Source organism: Camelus ferus, chromosome 33 (genome assembly GCF_009834535.1).
Source record: "Camelus ferus isolate YT-003-E chromosome 33, BCGSAC_Cfer_1.0, whole genome shotgun sequence".
In the NCBI taxonomy this organism is placed as follows: Eukaryota; Metazoa; Chordata; class Mammalia; order Artiodactyla; family Camelidae; genus Camelus; species Camelus ferus.
This window is the reverse complement of record NC_045728.1, coordinates 17,229,424-17,246,939: the sequence shown is the minus strand read 5'-3', so window position 1 is coordinate 17,246,939 and position 17,516 is coordinate 17,229,424. Positions and strand designations below refer to the sequence as shown.

The 17,516-nt window shown below is 51.4% G+C and overlaps 1 long non-coding RNA gene across 1 annotated transcript; it reads right to left on the bottom strand.

Annotated features, from left to right (window-relative positions):
• Nucleotides 1-1,098: 1,098 nt before the first annotated feature.
• Nucleotides 1,099-5,541, bottom strand: LOC116661154. The gene is made up of 3 exons (XR_004316925.1): nucleotides 5,368-5,541; nucleotides 4,667-4,785; nucleotides 1,099-1,260 (listed from the first exon to the last, which is right to left on the bottom strand). It is a non-coding gene; the product is annotated as an uncharacterized LOC116661154 (long non-coding RNA).
• Nucleotides 5,542-17,516: the final 11,975 nt, after the last annotated feature.

Below are 17,516 nucleotides of genomic sequence, written 5' to 3'. Positions count from 1 at the left end.
CTCTGCCCCGCGCCCTCCTCCCTGCTCCCAAGCATCTTGAATCCCTGCTGCACCAGCTGTGAGTTTGTGCGTCTGAGGCGTTGTCGTGTTCCTGGGCCACGGGGCGTATTTGATAAACACACGGTCAGTTTACACAGCCTGGGAACTTAGGGGCTTTCCTCTCCGTGGGAAACAGCTGTGAGGGACTCGACCAACCTCTGCTTTGTGGAGAGTGAGACGTCGCCTCTGATCGTGCATGTGGGGCAGGTGCGCTGGCTGGGTTCCTGTTGACATGCCCGAGGATTCTCCCAGAAACACTGAGAGGGGAAGGACGCTCATTATGCTTGCCTCCCTGGCTTCCAGTTCCGTTGCTCAGCAGTGATTTTGCATACGAAACCTCATGCCGTCTGCCAGTGGCATTTTCCATCATCTCACTGCTGTGGGCCTCTGAGGTCACAGCATCACAGACTCACAAAGCTGGAAGGGACTTCAAGAAAGTCATTCACCCCACAAACTAGATGAGCACTTCCTGGGTACAAAGCACTGTACCAGATTCTGTGGGTAAAGGAAGGGGAACAAGACCAAGTTCCTGCCTTCCTAGGAGCAACAGACGTCTGCCTCTGCCGTCACCTCCACGAAGCCTTCCGGGACCTCCTCCGGTAGGCTCAGATTGCCTTCCTTTGTGGTCCCTCTGCTGACCACTGACATGTACCTGCCACGCTGCAGTGAAACACTTTCTGACTTTTCCTCCCCATAAAACGTGTCCTTCCAGAGGGCAGGACCAGCCATGCAGGGTGACACGGAGAGACCTGCAGCTCATGTCATACACAGGTTGTTATAAAAAGGAAATAAGTTAAGAGGAGAAAGGTTTTATTCATTAGCCACCAGTCATGCTGGCAATTTGGCCAACCACCAAAACAAGATGAGGTTGGTGGCTGCCTGGAGAAGAAACAGCGGAGAAGCCAGTGAGACCAGCCACCTGGAGAGCCCGAGAAGCAGCTGGCCAGGCTGGGGACATCTGATCCACTGCTGTCTTGGCCTTTCTGCAAACCTCTGCTAAGTCTGGAGGAAGTCATATTCGCTTGATAGGGCTCCCATAACAAAGTACCCCAGACGGAGTGGTTTAAACAACAGAAGTTTATTTTCTCACACTTCTGGAGTCTGGAAGTTGAAGATCAAGGTGTCTGTAGAGTCAGTTTCTCCTGAGGGCCTCTGTCCTCGGCTTGCAGATGGACTGCCTTCTCCTCGCCTCTTCTTATAAGAACACCAAAGTGAAGTAAGCTGAAAGAGAAAAGAAAATACCATATGATATTGCTTATATGTGGAATCTAAAAAAAAAAAAAAGACGCAAATGAACTTACTTACAAAACAGAAACAGACTCACAGACATAGGAAACAAACTTGTGGTTCCCAGTGGGGAGAGGAAGTGGGAAGGGGTAAATAGGGAGTTCCAGATTTGCAGATAGAACTGTATATTAAATAGACAAACAAGTTTCTTCTGTGTAGCACACGGAATTGTTTTCAATATCTTGCAGCAACCCATAATGAAAAAGAATATGAAAATGAATCTATGTCTGTATATGTATGACTGAAAAATTATGCTGTACACCAGAAACTAACACAACATTGTAAACTGACTATACTTAAAAAAAAAAAAAAAAAGCCACCAGTCATACTGGATTAGGGTCCACCTATATGACCTCATTTTATCTTAATTACCATTTTTTAAGAGTCTCTTTCCAAATATAGTCATTTTCTGAGGCACTGGGGTTAGGAATTCAGCATACAAATTTGGGTGGGTAAGGGGGACCCAATTCGGCCCATAACAGAGGTCAACTCTGATGTTCACAGAAGTGTCAGAAAGTTCCTGATAAAAGTCACAGCCAGTCAATCCGAGAGCCAAGAAACAGGCCTGTGACCACCTCCTTTCTTGGCTTCTTTACAAACCTGGAGATTCAAAGTCTCAACCAGTACTGGTGACCAGACATAACCCGATTTTGCCACCCCCATCTCCTATACGCGCCCCCTCAGCCCTTCCCTCCCCACAGAACTGATCCTACCTGAGGTTTCTGGGTTTGAGCCAAGGGCAAGAGAGCGGGGTCAACGTGGAAAAAAGAAAGAAACATTGCTCCCTTAGGACTCGGATGAGAATTGACATCAATGGAGGCCATTTCTTAGGAGGCCCACTGGCTCGCTTCTGAAACTCATAAGCAGAAGGTAGGAAAAGGTCCAAACGCCCTGGCTGGATGGAGGAACGCCAAGCCACCAACAGGCACCAGCACTGGATTGCTGACTGCCAGCCAGAGCCATGCGCTGCTAGACAGGAGCCAAGACGGAGCAAAGAGAGCCCTGGCAGCAGGGTGGCCGCCCCGCTCCCCCGACATGGCCCTTGCTGTTGGCTTGAGCAGGGTCATGAGTCTTAAGCAGCCTCAGTTCCCAGGGTCTTCACTGTTGGGAGCCAGTTGGCTAAATGTCATATTGGAAAAGATTACAGGATGTGAGCTTCCCAATGAACTGACTCATTGTGACCAGGCTTGGCTTAGCTTGGCTGCACAAGGCCAAGACAGCAGTGGGGGGGGGGGGGGACTGCTGACTCAGTGCAGGGGAGCCCAAGGACAGGCAGGTGAGGGAGTGGCTAGGGGTGGCACGTGCTCCCTGTGGACAACTGCAGTGGCCTAGAGACACTCCGAGCTCAGCCAGGGGGCTGCAGTCCAGTCCTCTGGGGGAAAGGAGGCTCACAGGCTAGCTTCTCAGCTGCCCCTGAGCCAGGTCTCAAGGCTCAGAGTCCTGGAGGACTTGCAGACTTCTCCGGGAGACAGTCAAGCTTCTTCCGAAGTCATCGCAAGCAGTTCCGATGACCTGCATCTCAGTCTCATGCTGAAGTTGCATCTGTGGCAGGGTGGACCACACTCAGAAGCCCAGCTCTGGAGATATAACTCAGGAGATAACAGACGACAGCCTTTCCTGGACCAGTTAGCATTGTGCGCTTTGCCCGGAGAAAGCCACATTTTTCACACAAAGATTCTAAAGCAAAGATCAGGGAGAAAGGAGGCAGTGGGCATGGTAAGAAATGGACCCTTCCTTGGCAGACAGATCTCTCTGGGAGAGAGAAAACAGGAGAGAGACTCACAAGAGCTAAGCCTCAAAAATCACAGGCACTACATGTAAACTATTCCGCTTAGCCATGGTCCTCCCCTTCGATGGGTAAGAACACGCAAAAGCATCCACACGCTCTAGGACAGGAGTCTGTCTGCTGGAAGGTAAGAGGGATTCCCCTGGCAACCTGGTGACCCCCTTCAGTCACACATCCGGCACATCTTTTTTGAGGATTTAATTTGTGCCAGGCATTGTGCTAGGTGGCAGACAAGATCAACTCATAGGTCCTACCCTCATGAAACTTAAATTCTAGCAGGGGAAAGAAAATAATCAACCACACAATTGAAAGTCTTTCTGATGGTGGCAAAGGCTCCCAAGGGCTTTAGGAATGTCGGACAGGACCTAGTCTGGGAGGGCTGGGAGGGCGTCCTTGGAAGTGGCACCTAGGCTTCGCTCCGCAGGATGAGTGGGCATTACCGAGAAGGGGATAGCGGAGAGCACGTTGGGAAATAGGAGCAACACACGCAAAAGCCTTGAGGTTGGACAGAGCATGATGGAATCAAGAGACCAAGAGCTCTTGAGTGGTTGGGGTCCAGAGAATGAGGCAAGATGGGCCTGAAGAACATCTTTCTCCAGAAGGTATATCCCATGGGGCCTTGTAGACTTTCTGGAAGGTTTTGATCTTTATCTACGAGCAGTGGAGAGCCATAGAAGGGCTCAGGGCAGAAAGAGGTGATACAGTTAGCCGTGCCGACCTGAGCGCTCAGCCCGCACCTCTTCCCTAACGCTGCCTAGATGCAGACGGGAACACCTGACCTTGTGTTTGGGTCCATCATGATCTGAAAACTCTAATCTGGAGAATTCAAGAGGGATACTCTGCTTCTAGTGAGCAGAGCTAGCCAACCGACTTGCAAACAAAGTTCAGATTTGCACTTGTGTGTGCAAAAGGGCAGAATGTCCCCGGGGGCTCCCACCTGGGCCACACATTAAATGCTACTTGGTCTAGACCATGCAGGGGGTCTAGACCACCCAGTTCGCAGGAAAGAGAAAGTGAAGCTGGCTTGGCCAGCAATGCCACACACTGAGGTCAATAAACAGTGGAGAGGTTGGTACGTTACAGTGATTTTCATGGTCCCATTGAGACCAGGCACCGAGGACTTGCAGGGCACAGAAGCTGTCAAAGTGGGGAGTCAGCCTCGCTTCCTCTCTGAAACTCTATGGTTCACTGCAAATTCCATCAGAAACAGGAAGGTGGTTCCCGCTCCGTTCACCTGAAGAGAACCACTAATCCCTCGGTCTGGTAGGATTCTCTGACCCCAAGGAAGAAGGAGGCAGGGAAGGTCCTTCTGGACCCAGAGACCTTCAGTAAGGAGTCCAGCAAGTCCCTCCCCCACCTCTGAGCCAGCTGCCCTGCCTGGCACCTCCATCTCAATCTCAACATGAAGGCACAAAGAATTTGTCTCAGAAGTCACCAGTAAGGGTGGAGAGCTTCTGGACAAGACCACTCTTTCCACCTGCCCAGGAGAAATGGCTCTGGGCTCAGAGCCTCTCACACCTCCCAGGCCCCTCCTCCTCCAAAGCCTGTACTCACACCTCACAGTCTCGTCTCACATGTACGCAGGACTGATGCATGCAAACCTCATGTCCTGTCCTCAGCTTCCCAGAGCCTCACTCCGCATGAAACAGATGGAGAAGTGACCGGCAGTGCTCCTGAGAAAAGGAAAACACAAGTCCCATTTGAGCCTAAGACCTTCTGCAGGAGACGGATGTGCAGGCTGCTCACTCACCCCACCACCACGAGAGCCCTGGGACACACATGCGCACATGTGTCCATCCCCCTAAATGCTCACATGGCCACCACAAGGCCTGGAACGGAAGGGTGTCTCCCTCCACCTTCATCACTTCCCGGTCTGAGTGCACGAGAAGACAGTCCGCCTGAATCAAGAAGGACCGCTTGGAAACCTTCTCTCTTACAGCCTTTCTGCCTTTGGTTACAGCAGACCTGCCAGGGCGAGGGTAGGTTACCTCCCCGAGGGCTGCTCAGGGGACATGGACGCAAGGCCCCCCCGCAGACACACTCAGTAACTCCAGGTTCCACACTGGGACCCCCACCCCCACCCCCGCAGCCAGTCCCCGCGGGCAGCCCTGCACGAGGCGGGGAGGGCAATCCTAATAGGTGGGGGCCGTCGCAGCTTCTGTCTTAGTGAGGCCACCCCCTCTGTCCCTTCCCCCCAACTAAGACTCCCCAAGTCAAGACGTTTGTTCATTTTCTTTGTGCGCATCCTTCCATACCCTGGGTACCAGGCACAGTGGATTTCCGCTTCTTTTCCGGCTAAGACTCCTGTAGCCCTGACTCCTGACATCGCTACTCTTCAGCACCCAAAGAGAGCCCCCATTCGCCACTCCGGGAGCACCTTCTCAGGCCGCTAGACAGACCCTCAGCCCCGCGCAGCGAGCAGGCACCACGGTGACAGAGCTCCCCCTGCTGGCCGCTCGCCGTGGTGGCAGGCCCAGGAAGGCTTGTGGGCTGAGTCCGTCCCGTCCCGTCCCCCCCCCCCCCCCCGTCAACATTCTGTGAAATTAAGTTCCGCCCCCTCAATCCACCGCTCACAAATCGGGGCAGCTTTATCCAGGAGATCTTGAGAAGCAGAGGCCTTTATATTAGCACCGGGACTCCCCAGACAGCACATCACTTCAAGCAGAACTTGAAATGACACCCAGGACAGGGCCTTAGCCCTGCACTGAGCCAGACTGACAGGATGTGTTCCAGGGTCCTCTCCGCACCAAGCTCAAAGAACCATGGATGCCAGGCGATTCAGTTAAGTGCCCACACTGACTGCCACCCAGAGAGCTGGCCGACCCCTCCCCAAAGGAATTCTTAGACACTTTGCCCACCTCTCACGCCACAGGCAGCTAAACACAAGCCTACAAATTCCAAGGGACTTGCTGATGTCCTTGAAATGAGTAATAACCTGTTAGATTATCTGGCTTGGAGCCTCTTAGGAGATGCTCTGACCCCAAGGAAGAAGGATGCAGGGAAGTTTCTTCTGGACCCAGAGACCTTCAGTAAGGAGTCCGGCAAGTCCCTCCCCCACCTCTGAGCCAGCTGCCCTCCCTGGCACCCCAATCTCAATCTCAATCTCAATGTGACGGTACAAAGAATTTGTCTCAGAAGTCACCGGTAAGGGTAGAGAGGTTCTGGACAAGCACCATGACATTCATTATCTCATTTAATCCATTTAAACAACTCCACTGCAATGCCCCATAAAGCAGACGTCACCATCAGCTGGGGACGGGAGAGATGAGGTAACGTGCTTGGGTGAAAGCTCAGCTCATCCTACAAGCTGAGGACCCTAAGGAGGAGGGATCCCAGGGAACCAGGAAGCTTCTGAGGCCAGATCTTCTCTCAGGATCCCCCCAGAAGAAAAGAGAGCCAGACCTCTCCCTCCCCAGCCACTGAGTTCACCATAGGGACCCTCCCCAGGTCTTCACAGTCTTGCAACCACCCACACTAGTAGGTCAAAGGTTTAATGGAAAAGCAAAATAAGCAAAGGGAATTAGCAAAGGCTCATAGACTTGAACACCTCTCCTGTCCTGACCATCACCATGAAATGCAGCTTCGGGAAGGTCTAGGCGAGCAGGCAGCTGGGGGAAGGTTGGAGGCCCTTGTGGATTAAACTTCAGAGCATCTCCCAACCACAGCCCAAGTTTATACAGTCCAGCACCTTCAAAACTTGGCATGGGATTCACCTTGACGTCACAAGGTGTAATTTGCTAGAAGACAACAACTGCTAATTTGTTCACATTTATTAGAGTTAATCAACCCAGCAGCAGCCACATAAATGAATGCTAATTGGCCTCAGAGTCATTCATCATCATTAAAGCCGTAAAACTGTGTGGTTACTAATCCACCAGGCTTGCAGATAAAAGACTTACCAGTCACTTAGGTATTCATTTATTGACTTAATAACATTTACCTAGTATCTTTCAGAGGAGTACACTGTATCAGGGACTTCAAAAGATGAATTTAAAAGATCCCTGCCCTCAAGTGACTCAAACCTGAGTAGAGCTAGATGTAAGAAGTCCTCGAATAAAGGTAAACTATGCCAAGTGCCATGGGAGGGTACAGACTGCCATGGCAGTTCAGAGATGGGTAGTCATATCTCTCTGGAGAATCACAGAGGGCTTCATGGAGGAGGCAAGATTTGGGCTGGACCTTGAAAAATGAGTAGGAGTAGAACAGACCCGGTGGGACATGAATTCCAGGGAGAATGTGTGCAACGGCAGAGGCGGGGGAAATGAAGGGTGGTTTTGGGAAGCAGGGAGACTCCAGGTAGGCAGCAGCAGCATTTGTGTGCAGGAAGTAGTTCACAAGCATTGCTCAGGCCCTGCGGCATGCCAGGCCCTATGTGCTAAATGCAAGCCCCACACTAATCACAGGGACACACCAGTAAACAAAACACTCAAAGTCCCTGACCTCACGGAGCTGACAGCCCTCCAACAATAAGGCCAGAAAGGAAGATTGAAGAACCCCCAACTCTGCCCTTCTAAGTAGTTTGGGGATCTGGGGGTTGGTACTGGAGAGTTGGTGACAGTTTTTAATGCCAAAAGAGTATGATTGGAGACTTTGAGAGATTGATCTGGCCCCAGAGGATAAGGCAAATTTATGAAGAAAGTGGAAAAAAATTGGAAGTCCACTTGGGCAGCTATTCCAGTAACCTAGATGAGAGATGAAGACCAAAACCAAGGCGATGAGTAGGGAGGAAGACAAAGGGTTGAGGAGAAGAGAGACTGCCCAAGTAGACAGCAGCAATTTGGGAATCAGATGGATGTAGAAGGCAGAGCAAGGAAGGCCTCAAACTCGTCTAGGGTCTCGAGCCTGGGTGACTTAGGGAATTATCCAAAACCAGGGAGTCGAGAGGAATACACTGGATGGGAAAGAAGGTGCTAAGTTAAAGCAGAGTTTTCCCAGTGTCTTACCCACCAAGGAGGCAAGAGGTGTTCCATCTGAAGAGAGAGCAGAAGAGCCAAGAAGCCATGAAGAGAGGTCCAGTGGGAAGGGAAAGTAAATTGCTAACTAGTGAAGGAGGGCTGGCTGGGGCGCATCTCCTCCAGACCCCAGCACCTTCTCTTCTCTCTTGATGTTTCCAAAGCTCTTTAGAAAGACACCTTCTCTTCCAAAAACCACAGCTTCTTCCCCCGGAGACCACGCAATAGAAAATCCAAAAGAAACATGTGTGGCAAATGAAGTGGGGACCTCAAAGGGGATTTGGATGCTCGTGGTGGTGGATGGACCAAGGGTCTCCACCTCCAAGGTCCCTTGTGGTTTTTCTTGGTTTCTCCCCTGACAGTGATTCTCCCTCCAGACTCCAGAGACCCTAAGTCCTGGTCCAGAGATCCTGACCCATCATCCCCAGAGCCCAGGCTGGCCCAGATTCCAGATGATGGTCACCACTGGCATCAGAAAGCCCAGATCAGAAGTGACCCTCCTGGCCAGCATCCGGGGCCTCTTACCGGCCCCCAGCATCACACCACATCAGAAGTAGGCAGGCCCAGACGGGTCTGGCATGGCAGCTCCCAGGCTGGGGTGGGAAAGTTGACATCTCAGAGTTTACTCAAAATGCATGTGCCCTGACAGAGAATGTGACAGGGAGTCACAAGGACTCAGGGAGGGGGTGGGAGGGGCACAATCAGGACATTTCTCAGGCTTGCAGTGGCCAAATGCAAACACCTCCACCTTGCAACCGCACCACCAAAGTCTCAAAAACAGAATGAAAATCAATTTCCCGCAAAGTAGTTGGTTTCCAGCCGGTGGGTATAGCTCAGTGGTACATGAACAAGGTCCTGGCTTCAATCCCCAGTACATCCATTTTAAAAATTTAAAAAAAAAAAAAAAAAGGAGTTGGTTTCCTTGGAGACCTGGAATTCCCTCAGTGGCAGAGTTTCTTCATAAATGGGTAAGAAAAGTCACAGCTGCCTCCATTTTTTAAATTGGAACATCTGTGTTCCCTCAGAATGCCATTAAACAAACCCCAGCAAAGTGGAGCTATTCAATTGAAAAATAATTATTAAATGATCAGTTACTCTATTCATCTCCAGCCCTGGAGATTAGAGGGGAAGTAAGATCCATTCACAAAAGGATTCTCCTCTTTCTGGAGACAGACAGCCACATCACAGATGTCTCTGGGCTGTGAAATTGAGCAGGACCTTCCCGGAGTGACTGAGAGAGGTGGTCCACGCCGGCAAGGAGAACCATCACCCCTCGCCAGCGTTGCCAATAACCCGGACACCAGCTCGCAGCTCTCAGAGAGCCGCTCTTATCTCACCAGGCAATACACGGCGAACTCCACATAAAAGAGCAGAAGAATAAAAAAGGATTTTTTTCTAATAAATATTCTTTTACTGCTAATCCTCCCTTTGTAACTGTCAGGCTTTGTGGGGCTGGCAGCGAGCCCATCAGATAACAATGCAGCTGTGACCTGGGAAACGTGAGAAATGGAACAGATTAATAAAGATGAAAAACATGTTTGGTAACTGTGTCTGAGGGGAGGTCCAAGGGGAGTCCTCACAAGGGTATCTTGGCAGCCCCAGAACCCCAAAACCAATGCCACCCAGAAGTTGAGGCTACCCCACAGACATAGAGGTCAGGTGTGTGGGTCTGAAAGCAGGCAGCTGATTTTTTTTTTTTTTTAACTTTCTGTGCGGGTATTTGCTCCCTGAGTCAGCTTAATGGAAAATGCAAACAGCATAACTGAGGCGACCCACCACAAGGCACATGCGTTTGGTGCCCCCCACCCCGACGCCAGCATCAGGCTGAGGACGCACGCAGCTCTTCACGGAGGCAGCCCAGGGCAGTAGCGTGCTCCCCTCCCGATCTCCGACAAGAAGATGAAGCTGTAGGAAGGGGGAATTTGACCAATGGCTATGTTGTCCTAACCATGAGTTAGGACAAGTGTCCGGACAAGTGCATGGGTAAGATGGAGCCATCGGGACAGAACACTTCCGAGTTAGGACTGCCCTGAAAACTCTGGGTTTTGTATGAATGACAGAGTACAGACTAGAAATACTGGTCTTCTAAGCTAAGTGACATGCCAAGGACTGTTACGTAGATGGAAGGGGAAGACGATGAAGGGACAGAGTCCACGTTACACCTCTGCCCCTTTCTCCAGTTTCCCTTCCCCCCGACCAGCCCCCAGCATTTCTCCGAACCCCACTACATGGTTCCGCTGCTTTTCCGTGCATCCCCGTCCTGTGAGCCCCACTGACCACAGAGCTTTGTGGAGCCTCCAGCCAGACATCCCCCTTCTCTTTTCAGGAGAAACTGAGACTGCAGTTTCATAATCACCACGTGGGGACAGCAGACCAGTGGGGAGACCTGGGACGACAGTCAGGCACCATCAGCGCTGTTTATTATCCAGTTAAACTTTGGCCCAGAGGCCCAGAGGCTGGAGACACACATTCCAACACAAGACCCTTTCTTTTTGACTTTCCTCTGCTACCCAGCCATTCTCACCTCCTAGAGTGACTCCCAGCCCCGGCATCAGCTATCTGGAGCAATTCTGGAGAAATGGGAATGCAGGCACTCATTCTGCTCCCCAAGGAGCCAGAGCCAGAGACACACCCCAGGAGACACGGCAGCCAGGCTGTAATAACTGGGGAGACCATGTGAGGGTCTCAGGAGCTTAATGAAGAGCGAGTCCGGGGACAGCCCACTAAATAATTAATCGAAATGACAGTCAGTGTACCAGACTCTGTTCCCAACGCTGTTCTAAACTTTTCCCATTCACTAATTCGTCCCAGCTTCACAACTTGCTTTTTCTTACTGACATAAATGTCACATAACAAAAAGTTCACCATTTTAACCAAAGTGTACAATTATGTGACTTTCTCAGGACTTTGTGCTACCATCACACTATGGAATTCTGGGACATTTTTATCACCCCGGGAAAGAAACCCAGTACCTTTTAACGCATGACTCCCCAGAACTTACCTCTGAGGTTGCGCCCCCTACTGACAAAGCTTCACATCACGCTAACGGGAGGGAGAAACAGTCCAACCAGAGTTGCAGGGCCGGTACAGGAGGTGAACTTGTTGCTGAGAGACAATAAATGGATGACTGGCACATTACTCAAATTTTACACATGAGGAAATAGAGCAGGGAGGTTAAGTAACTTGCTCCGGGTCACGCTGTGTAAGTGGTGAAGCCAGGCTGTCTGACTCCAAAAGGAGGCCAAGACTTCTGTCTGGAAGATAAAGGCTGAGAAGGAAGATGCTTCCTTATCTTCTCCTAAATGGGACAGATAAGGTTCCCATGAATTTGCTGACCATATCAGAAACTATTCAGAAAAAGGGACATTTGTGGAACATTGAAACAGGCAATTGAATGGCAACGCTCAAGGAGGTCACCACCCAGTGAAATTCATTAGCTGTGAGAGACACGGGCCCATCTAATTAGGCGAAGAATTTCAGTAGCATTTATTCAGTAGCATAAAAGCACTGGCGGCGGGAAGGACCACGCGAGGCACGATAGGGAAGACAAGGGAGCAGCTCCACGACTGGACTTCTCCCCCAGCTGGTCCCACTGCGTTTCTCAGACCTTCCCAGCCCGTGTCCTTTACTTCAGTCCTGATACATCCCACTGTCCTTAAACTTTCCTTAGTCTTTTCAGGCTCCATGCCGTTGTTGTTTGTTTTGTTTTGTTTGTTTTCCATTCACAAAGCCTTCTCCTCTCCTCTTAATTTATCTAAACCCCGTTCCTCCTGATTAGCACAGGTCTCAGTGAGCTTTTTTTTCTGACTGCAGAAGGCACATGATAACAGTAGGAGTTAACACATAGAAGCGTGTGCTAGGCGGTGTGCACCAGGCTGAATGCTTTTCAGTGCATGAGCTCCTTTAATCCTCACCAGAGAGTCCGGATGAGGCAACAAAGACCTAGAGAGGTTGAGTGACTTCCTCAAAGTCCCACAGGCACTGAGTGGCAGAACCAAGACGACAGTCCTGGTCTCTGCGATTCCAGAACGAACGTCTTAACTGCCTCCCAGCTGCGTTTGGCCGTCACAGCGGAGCCCTCCGTCGTGTAGAGCTGATACTGGGTCCTGATTAGTCCCCGCATCCTGGCCTTTCCTCCCTACCAGACCACAGGCTCTCCGAGGGCAGCCACCGTGACATAAAGCTGCTCAGCACAGGGTCTCACACAGTCACATTCGTTTCCTCCTTCTCCTCTGTGCCCCGTAGAGTCCACATCAGTGACAAAGTCGTTCCATATCCAGAAGCAGAAATTACTGGACTTATCTGAAGGGAGAACAAACTGACCCTTGTACCCTGACCCAGAGATTAAAGGCAGACTATGGTTTCAGTATTGTATTGAGAGGTGAACCAGGGACAGGGAAGTGCGGAGCAAGGGCTGCATATTGCTTTGTGGCTGGCCTAGAACCCCAGGTTCAATATTAACGTCAGCCTCAAAATGTTAACAGCACCCATCTTTAAAGCCCCTGATATGTGTCAGGTCCTGTCATAAGTACTGAATTTACAGCATCTCATGAATCCGCGTGCCAAGCCTACGAGACAGCCACTGCTATCATCAGAGCCTTGTAGATGAGAAAAATCAAGACTTAGAAAGGTAGCTTTCCTAAAGTCGCCTAGCGGCAAAATGGTAGAGCTGGAATTCCATCCCAGGGCTTTCTGATGTCAAAACTGGAGGGAAGGGGTGGACCCCCCAACACCTACTGAGGGAACAGCACCTCTCCCCTAAGTGCAAATATTCAAACTTTTCATGTTTTCAAATATTTACCGTTTCTAAAGAGAGGTTAATTGATTCACATAAGATATGGCCGCTGTGGTCAAGAAGCTTACAGTTTAGACAAGAGGACAGATGAAGGGAGAGAAGAAAGATACAGGACAACCACTGGGGCTGGAGAACAAGGAAGCGGCTGCCCGGTGAGGGAACCCATGAGAGCAGAGAAAAGCAGGGGGAGTGAAGGTGAGGGATCTACTTAGATGACTTCTAAGTTTCCTTCCAGCACTAATACTCTGATTCTATCAATTGGCCAACAGGCAACAGGAGGTCTAAGAACTTAACACCAGCAAAGTTCAGAGCCGAGGACACACTTTAGAGCCATCAGCATGGGAGTGGTAGATGACATCACAAAGACTGGCTGGGGTTCCCCATGGGGGACACAAAAGGGATGGGAGCAGAAGCCAGAGACCTGAGCGTCAAGGAAGACTGAGAGCTAGAGCCAAGGAGACTGTGGGAGAAAGAAGATTTTTAACACCAAGTTAGTCCAAGGGTGACAGCAAGAAAGAGATTTGCTCAGTGCAAAACAGGAAGCACTTGCAAGTACCTATTCTTCATGCTTTTGACATTCTATTCATTCAGCAAACACCCTCTGAGTATTACCGTGTGCCAGGCACTGCTCCCGGAGCTAGTGAGTACGGTGAACACACAGGTAAAGCCTGGCTCTCAGGCACCAACACTCTCGGTCAATGCCTATGAGCAAGACATTTCACTGTGGGTGACATGAAAGAATGGAGACCCTGCGCCCAAATCGCTCACAGCTGGGGTATGGACACCAAACAGACACAAGGTGAGCTAAATTACAATTCAATATTTAACTAAGACATGAAGAGAGTAACAGGCAAGAAAGAAACTAGCAAGTCAAAGTTTTGTCCTGCCGCATGGAAGAGACATGGACACGTTTAGAGGAAGGGAAGTGTGTCAGCCCAATTTAATTATATACTGCTTTATACTGTTTAAAAAATTAAACTCTCACATTCCTCATAAACTGAATCTTATTACCACTACTTCTCAAGGAATATAGCTGTTTCTCCTAGGGGTACTTTGAGAAGTTCTTTCATCTCAGCAGGGGCCAAGCCAGGCAGACTTCCTGGAAGGGGAGGCAGGAAAGAGATTGTGCCATCACTTCTAAACTAGCCTTTATTGTTTTCCATGGGCCAGGGATATAAAATGGTCATGAAATGTACAGCAAAGACAGAAGGGACCTTAAGGTTCATCCAGCCTGATTTCCTTATTTTACAAATGAAGAAACTGAGGCCTGGTGACATGAAATGATTTGTCCCTGGTGAATTAGTAGCATTGGTAGACTCAAATTCCAGTTTCCTAGAGACCCCTCTTCCTCCAAATAGAAAAAGCATCACGTATCCAGGAAGGGGCAGGGAGGCAGGGCATCTCCAAGGTCCTCCGCAGCCCAGTCCCAGGACGAGATCTTTATCCAGCCCCTCCCCTGTTACTCTCCCTGAACCACTCGCTCCATCAGCCGTTCCATCTCTGGGCTCTCACTTGGCCTCCAAAGCTCAGACCTCCTCTGGTCCTGGGACTCTCCAGCAAGACACAGCTCAGAGAGGCTGGTGCAGCCTTCCCCAGGGCTGCCTGGTTCTCACCAGAGCTGTGAAGTGTAACAGTGCAAGCCCTGGAGGAGCCAAACCCTGTCTGAGGTTCTCAAAGCAAACAGAGATGAGGGCACCAGGCCACAGACAACAGAAAAGGCATCTCTGGTGGCTCTCTTTGCTGGAAGGCACCAGCAGAGCCCAGGGCTGAGATGGAAACCCAGCAACTCAGCCCCAGTCTCCACTGGGCCAAGGGAAGCTCCAAGCCTGACTCTGCCCTCAAGGACTGAGACCTGGGATGAGGAAAACATTCAGGAGTAGGGTTGGAACATCCAGGGCCTCTCGGGGGTAGGTGGGGCCTGGAGAAGGCCCACCACCGCCCCAGGGAGATGGGGGAAAGGGCTCTTGTTTCCCTGGAGGCTGTGCCCCACCCTGGGAGAGCAGCTCCCCAGAAATGACACTTGAGGACCTGGCTTGGGGCCAGAGAGCATATAGCTCCGGGTTTTATTTCTCCTTTATAAATGGAGGTAGGCGAGGGGAGGAATTCTTTGGCTGCATGTAACACAATACTTCTGGGTCCGGCCCACAAGGCTTGGCCCTGGGAACAGCAAACAAGTCACCTGCCCTGTCCCAACAGGTTTGTGGACACCGGCCTCCAGCTGCCACTCACCGCGCTGGGGCGTGGACACGGGGGGAGGGGAGCAGAGCCCATCCCTGGGAGAGCCGGGCTGTTGGAGATCTGTAGTCCAGCCCTCAGCCCCCAAAGTAGGGCCAGGCCCAGTGTTTAATGCCAGCAAGCCCTCAGATGTAACTCTGAATCCCTCCCCGACCCCGTGCCATCCCAGTGCCCACTCTCCTCACTGACCCAGGGCCCCCAACCCCAGCTGGAAGCTCAGAGTTTCTTCTCCATAAGTCCCTTCCTGGGCCCTGGGCTTCCCCTACGGATGGATATGTGTTCTGCCTGTCCCAAGCCAGGAGCAAGCGTCTGTGATCCAAATAGTCAGCCACAGACGTCAAGTGTTAATAACAGCCAGCATTTGTGCAGAATTCAGCAGTTCACAAAGTACTTTTTGTAGATATTATTTCGATCTTCCTGACAACCCTCCAAGGTAGACATTACTATCGCCCCATTTTACAGATGTGAAAGCAACGGGGGAGAGCGGTAGTCACTGAAGTGGCAAAGTCAGGACTTGAACCCCAGCTACCTAACTCCCCATCTCACATTCAGCCCATCTCGACAAACCCAGCAGACTGATCAGCGGTGCTGGTGATCAGGAGGACGGGTTATAACTAACGCTAGCTTTGCAGCCCTGGCTTTTCAAACCTGGCAGCTGCATGAATGAGAGGCTCTCACCTGGCAGCTGAGGGCTCCAGACCTCACCTGACCCCTGCACGCCCAGGTCCCTGACCTGCCCCGGCAGGTGCCCCTTCACCTCTCCTGTCCCGCCCTCCCTGTTACACACTCCCGGCCGGCAGGCACCCTCCGCACGCTGTTTGTTTTGCTGAGAGTTTCCGTTGGCTCGCGTGTGGGTGTCTGTTTTATTTCTCCCGCAGATGGCAGACAGCGGGCCCTCCCCACCATCACCCCACCCCAAGGGCTGTGTGGAAAGCAGACACTGCAGAGCAGAACAAAAGCCCAGCAGGTGAATAGCCCGTCTGCCGGCATCTTTTATCCAATCCAAGTCCAGACAATATCCATACAAAATTCCTTTTAACTCCTCTATCATCTGGGACTCTTTCCGCCTGGCTCCCGTCGGACTGTAGCCCCCAACGCTTCCCCTACCCTCACAGAAACATCTGCTCCTCCATGGGGCAAGACACGTGAGCAATTTGGTTTGTTTGTGGGGGGGGAGGCTGTTTGTTTTTTTGGCTTCCATCCATTATGCCCCCTCAGAACCCAGAGATCCTATGCTCACAGAAACTTCTGGCAAAAGGAGACTCTCCAGCAAGGTGCAACTCAGAGAGGCTGGTGCAGGCTTCCCCAGGGTCGCCTGGTTCTCACCAGAGCTCTGAAGTGTCTGGATCTACAGAAGGTAGAAGGTAGTCCTCCTCCTCTGTGCTCAGACCTCGCATCAGCAGAAAGGCTCTCTCTTGTTACCACCCGAGAGGCCCCTTGACAAGGCCAGGAGCTCCTCTGGGGACTGGAGTGGAGGGGTGCTGGGAAAGGATGGAGTTTCTCTGGTTTTTTCTTTCATTGTTTTTTTTTTTTTAATGGAGGAACTGGGGACTGAACCCAGGACCTCGTGCATGCTAAGCATGCGCTCTACCGCTGAGTCATACCCACCCCCAAATCTCAATGCTCCTGTCTGGCCCCAGAGCTGTGTTCAGCTTGACGACTGGCGCCTCGCCCTCTGGGAATACACTGAGCCAACACCTGCCTGTGAACTGGCTCCTGTGGGGTGTCAGGGTTGATAAGCTCCTGAGTGTCCTCACTGCTCATGCCTGAGGCTAGAGCTCCAATGGGGCGTGTCTGCCACCATCCCTGCACCCCACCACTGTCCAGTGGCTCAGGCTAGACTCTCTGGTTTCCATCCCACGGTCTCTTCCCTGCTTCTACCATGCTGCCCAGTTTTTCAGATGGTTGTCTGGGCTACCCAGCTCTCCTGGGTTTTCTTTTCGGCCCTGGTCGTGTCTTGAGTCATCTCCATCATCTACATCTCACTGTACCCTCATGCTTAGACCCGTGGGACCCCAGCCAGGCCAGGGAGGGGAGCTCATGGCTATCACCCCTGAGCCCTGCTGGACGACATTTTATGCCTACTTGAAAGCAGGGCCTTGAAGATGCCCGAGCTGACCCTGTCTTTTAGGCCTTAGAAGCAGCCAAGGGAAAAGGCACAGGAGCATGCCGGGGCACCCACAGAGCCATCAGCAGGTGGGACGCAGAAGTCTCCATGGCCACCCCCTGGCAGTTCTGCAGATGCTAACAGAGGGTCCTGGACACCCAGGATTCATTCATTCATGGGTTAGATGGCTAACTCCAATTTGTGCAAGCCAAATTCTAGAACGTAGAGTGAACGTGGGCCCCGGAATGCAGACAGCTGTCCCTAGAGACACAGTGTAACCCAGTGCCCGTGACCAGCCTGCACCCGATGCTTTCC